The following is a 6282-nucleotide window of genomic DNA, read 5'->3' as shown; positions in this document are numbered from 1 at the left end:
GAAGGACAGGCAGCTTTGAAAATACCCAGCCTGGATGTAACAATTTGAAAAGAAAAGCCAAGTGAGCATAATAGAGATTTGCAGTTTCATGTGCACCCAATCCCCTTTTAATGTTCCACCATATATATGTAGATATAATAATGTTTATATTTATATATATATGTAAATACCCATCATGTTTGGTGTTTTTTAAGTTCAGAATTTAAATCCCTGAAATATGATGAAATTGGGGAGAGACGTATCTATGCATGAGAATAATGCAAATAATCAGAAATTAATGCAGTAAGACCGTACCCATACAATACATGTGGAATACGACATATATATTGTCAAACACTGGGAATGGGTTCATTTATTGAATTGTTTCTTCTGCCTCTTTCTTTTTGAACCTTTGTTTTTAAGGAAGGGCAGGGGTGATGTGTTTAAAAATTAAGGTGATATAAAAACAAATGTCAATAAAAATAATTTTCAAAAATGAAAAAATACTCCTTTGTGTTTCATGGGGGGAGTTGTATTTAGTAATTTTTACAATTATTTGTTATCCACCATATGATTGTTTTTATTATAATTTTGTATTAAATGTGAAATATAATTGCTTTTTCTATAGTAAATAATTGTATGTTAAACATGTGTAATATATTAAATATATATTATTGTATGTTTGGAATCTTTAATTACATAACATTTACTTTTATTTTTAATTTATTAACAATATAAAATATACATTGTATTATGTTTATATTTAATATTTAATATAAAAATTAATGTTTAGTATCATATTGTTTTTATTAATAATATTCTCTCCTCCCCCACTGAAAAAAAAGAAAATGCTCTTATTCAACCAAAACAAATTCACATGTCAGCCGTGTCCAAAACTGCCCCAAGTCATTCACCCCAGGAAATGGAGAGCATAGAGACATCATCTTTGGTCTTCAGGAAGAAATTATGATTGCTCACTGGATTGATCAGAGTTCTTCAGTCTTTCAAATCCCTTTACAAACATCATATCCCAGTGATATGGGCAAGGCAAACCATCCCTTTAACATAGGAGGAAACTGAGGCCCAGGGAAGCAAGGAGATGGTCCAAGGTCACCCGGCTAGTGAATGTCAGAGACAGGGACTTGATGCTAAGTCAGTCTTTCCAGAGTCAGGGACAACTGGATGGTCCATTGGTTGGAGCATTGGGGTTGTCAGTAGGAAGACCCAAAGTCAAACGTGGCCTCAGACAATGGGTTGTGACTGTGGGCAGGTCATTTAACATCATTGAACCCTTCTGTAAAACAGCAGGGCAAAAACAACACTACCTCAGAGGGATATTGCAAAGATCAAAGGAGATACAACCATAAAGTCCTTAGCACAGAGCCGGGTCCAGTGAGACTTACATAAATGTGTTTTATTATTGTTACCAATCCTGGTAAAGCCTTTGTACACAGGGCCCGGCCCATAATGAACAATATATAAATGTCTGGTCAGTCAGTTCAGCTAGGACCCTTTTAGGGTGTTCTTGGCAGAGATCCGGGAATGGTTCACCATTTCCTTCTGCGCTCATTTGACAGTTGAGGAAACTGAGGCAAGCAGAGTGACGTGACTTACCCAGGGTCACACAGCTAGCCAGTGCCCGAGGCCAGGTTAGAACTCAGGAAGATGAGCAGTTCTGACTCCAGGTACAGCTCTGTTTTGTGCCGTGATGCCACCTAGCATCCCTATGTCGATGTTGGCTGCTCTGATTATAGACTATGGCTCAACCCCAAGGACACCTTGGAATGTAAGAAGAGATGGTTTGTTCTTTGGAGCCATATCCTTAGCCACCAGCACGGTGCTAGGTGGTACCTCATAAATGCTGCCTGATTCATTGATGGAGGATGCCCCAAGGCCTTGCTTTGCCACATCCTGTCAAGGGAAGTGGTACAAGAACGCATAAGACCCCAAGAAAACCAGAGGGATTCCTCCAGGTCATAGTTTGGAACGGGCTGCTGCGTTGATGCTTTTCTCATTATGCTCCGGTACCTCTGAATCGAGGTAACTTAGTTCCAGAGCCTGAATGCTGGGCCTCTTCCTGTAAACAGAATCAAATCCTAAAGGACCACAGATGGACAATGAATGTGGGAAACTCACTGGGCAGAACCAAGGGCAAGCTTGCCCACTCGCCACGTCATTGTTCCAGATGCCAGGAACAGCCCAGTGGGGGACACCTAGAGCTTTACCCCTATCACTGTTACCCCTTGCAATGAGATGGTTGTATCTTCCCCAGATGCTTCTCTACCCCTAAGCCTTCCAGTGAGATAAGAAGCCCACCACAGGCAGCCTTTCTCAGGGGCTTCACAATGGGAGCAGCACCAGGTGTACTGGTCCCCAGACATGTGGTAGGTTAACCCACAGCAGCTGCAGAGACATTGCTCCCCCCACACACACACACACACGGCTCCATCCAGTGGGTAAACAACCCCCATGCTGTCTGATTTCTTGAGTGGAGGGCGACCACTTCCCACCCCTACCCACAGAGTGGGGACTAAGGGTACAGCAGGGAAACAACACACGGGTTACAATGAGGATCATTTAAATATTCCTAGTCTTCATCAAGGTGTGATAGAACCTCTCTATTCTGCCTTGATCAAACTGTATTCAGCTGGGGGTGACCCACTTTAGGAAGGACCATTGATGAACTAAAGGTGAGTCAGTGGAGCACAAGCAGGAGGCCCCCAGGCTCACCCCATGAGAACTGCCTCTGAGATCAACGAGAGAGGTTTAACCCAGAGAAGACCCAGGAGGGTCACTGCGGCTGACCTCGAGTCTTAGAATGGCTGTCACGCAGAAGAGGATTAGATTTTTCTGATTGGTCCCAGAGAAGAGAACAGGGACTTTGAGTAGACTATATAAAGAGACAAATTAAGCTTGATGTGGAGAAAAACTTCCAGAAAAGAAGCCTGAGCAGCTCTGAGAGACAGTGGCTCCCCCCTTGGAAGATGTTGGATGACCTGAAGCAGACATGTCACAGGGTGGACACTTTGGGGGCCATCGAACATCTGGGCCTTGAAGACCACTGAGCTCCCTTCCAACCCACAAGTTCTGTGAGTGTTCTCTTTCTCAAGGTACATCCCAAGTACATCCCCAAACAGGGCAAGGGCAGTGGGAAGAGCAGGGTCTGGATTCAAGATGTGTTGTTTTCCATTGGTGGAACACTAAGCAAATCACCTTCTCTCTGGAGCACTTGGGAGCTGGACTGGATGGTCTCCCAAGTCCCTTCCAGCTCTGACTCTCTGGGGATGGGTCAAAACTTGGATCCGCTGGCAAAAACTTCTCTGGCCGGGACCCATGACGGTCACAATGCTCAAACCTCTCTGAGGTCTCAGCTCTGCCTACTTACACTAGGCCACCTGTTTGCCAAAAGTATGCCTTATAACACCTGTCTCTATATCCACATATGCTAAGCATATTTTTATATACACACCATATAAATATATTTTATGTATTATTATTATATATTTGTATATATTTATTTCTCTGTTATTTATTTTATGTGTATATATTTCTGTTATATATTTATATGTATATATTTGTGTTATATATTTATATTGTTATTTCTGTGTTATAGAGTTGTATATTATATATTTTCTATATTTCTGTTTCTTATATATTATGTGTATTATTAGAATTCTGTGTGTAGCATATGTATATATTTAATATATGTTAATTAATAATAATCAATTAATAATATAATTAATATATAGATACACACATATCAGAGCAATTAGGTTGACCAGTATGCCTGACCTGGAATCAGGAAGACCTGAGTTCAGATCGACCATCACGAGTCATGGGACCGAGGCGAGTCACTTTAGCCCTCTTTGCCTAGGTCATCTCCTCAGTCATATGAGGATAATGAAAGTGCTTTTTTCCCTGAACTGTTGTGAGGGGCCAAAGGAGATCCTAATTGTCACCTGACTGACACAGCGTCTGGCACATAGGAAATCCTGGATAAATATTAGCTCCTTGGATATGTGTGTGTGTGCACACCAAATATCCAGTTGTGTATGAGCTTTACACATGGATGCGTGTGTGTGTTAAATACATAGAGTATGTCCTATACACATGGATGTGTGTGTTTAGCTTAGTAAATACCTATAGTCTTTATGCATATGCACATATAGATTGTATAAATGCAAATACAAGTCTCTAATACACGCCTACTAGGTCATGGTTCTACAACACTGAGGGAATGCCTCTTGTCAGACTCCAACCACACCAGTCCTGGGAGAGTCTGACCACCTAGAAAGGGAATCCGCTCCTCCTCATCCTCGGCGGCTCTCATACACAGGACCCAATTACTTAAGCCTAAGTTTGGCTTCATGCCTGTGGTCTCCCCAGAGGGAAAAAGAGAAGGCTACTCAAGAGATCATATGAATTAGGTTCCCTCCACAGACACCAAAGGCTCTCCTGAGCAGCCTTGAGGGAAGAACTGGAACAAGTCAAGCAAGCAACAAACATCAGTTTGGGGAGAAGCCCCATTTCTCAGGGCAGCTGAAGAGGACTGGCGACATCTCCCCCCACTATACTCTGACCTCCTCAAGATGGGTGTCTTCAGCCCAGCCAGGGCAGGCTGTGGGCTCAGTCTCCAGTTAGTGACCATCTACTCCAGGCTCTCCTCCTGCCCCCAGGCATTTCTGATCGAGGACCCCAGGATCACCAACCTCTGCTTCAAAGCCTAGCTGGGTCCATCTTGGGGACTATGCTGGGTAACCCCAACTCAGAAAAGGAAATGCAAAACAGAAAAGGCAGCCAGGGGCCCTCAGGCCCAGACTCAGGTCCTCTGCCCTCTGGGGCCAGTCACTGGGGCAAGGTGGGAGGAAGGGCTGCAATATTCTTCCATTCCCTTCCCATAAACTAGAATAGTCTTTACACAACCTCTAGATGGAAAATGTCAACTGAGGGATTTAAAGAGTCACCAAGTCTTCATTTCTTTCCAGTCAGTGGCCAATAAGGGGATGATGGAAGAAAACAAGATTTGTTTTCTGTGCCCAAGCACTTTACAAAAATCATTTCATTTGGTCCACACAATAACCCTGGGAGGGCATGGCATCATTAGCCCCATTTTACAGATGAGGAAACAGAGTTTTAGTGACTTGTCCAGGGTCACACAGGAAGAGACTGATGATGGATTTGAACCAAGTCTTCCTGACTTGGCACAGTGTCCTGTCCAGTGTGCTACCAGCTACTTTGTCATTCTTGAAAAACCTGAATACAGAGTCACACATGACCAGTTGGAAGTAGCCAGAGGTTGATCATGTTTAAGGATGTGCCCTCGTATGCCATACACACACTCACCCAATACCAGAAGCATCCAGGATAGCCCTGTACACATTCCAATGTAGAAAAGTAATTTTGGGAGGGAACCCTAAGATTTAAATATAGAGATCATCCAATGCCCTTTTTTTCCTGAGGAAACCAAGGTCCAGGGAAATAGAGACTGACCTAACTTCACATAAGCTTTGACTGGGGGGGGGGGGGGCTGGAAATTCCAACACAGGAAATTGAATTCCAAACTCCCAAGATCTTCATTATCAGTCATTAACTCCCTTCCTGGGATTTAGGTGAGCAAGTTATCTCCAAATGGACATATGGTCTAATCTTGTTCTTGTAATCAGAAGCCCCTTGCGGATTTCTTTAGATTCCTCAGACTTGTCTTTGCCTTAGAAGATTCCCATAATTTAATTATGGATTCCCCTATTGTTGGATATGAAGGTGACTTCAGATTTGTTTTGCTTCTTTTGCTGCTTGGGGGGGTCAGAGAACTCTAATAGTTACCACCTGGGGCCCTAGAAAGTGAAAGGATTTGCCCAGGGTTGCACAGACAAAGGATGGCAATTTGAGGCTTCTGAAGCCAGGTCCTCTTCATGCTAAGATCTGGCTCTTTGGTCATCCATCCTCAAATGCTGCCTCCCCTAAGCACAAGATGAATACTTTAATTAAGCCCAAGGTATTGCAATTCATAACCCTTTTTAGTCCCCATCAGAATTCTTGTCATCCTTTCCCATTCATTTTTCCTTATATGATCCTAGTTAGTCCCACCCCCCCAGGGCTTTCTCTGTCTCCACCCTTAGATTATTTCATAAAGATCGTTTGCAGGAATATTGCCATTTGTCAGTTAGCTGATCGTGATCATTATTTAACCATCTCCCCTACAGCTGAACATTTAGATTGCTCTGAGGTTTTAGCACTTACATATAAAATTACACTGGAAAATCTCCGAATGGGCCATTAATTTATAGCCTAATGATTTCTGTG

This window comes from Macrotis lagotis, chromosome 1 (assembly GCF_037893015.1).
Source record: "Macrotis lagotis isolate mMagLag1 chromosome 1, bilby.v1.9.chrom.fasta, whole genome shotgun sequence".
NCBI classification, from domain to species: domain Eukaryota; kingdom Metazoa; phylum Chordata; class Mammalia; order Peramelemorphia; family Peramelidae; genus Macrotis; species Macrotis lagotis.
This window is presented reverse-complemented; position numbering follows the sequence as displayed.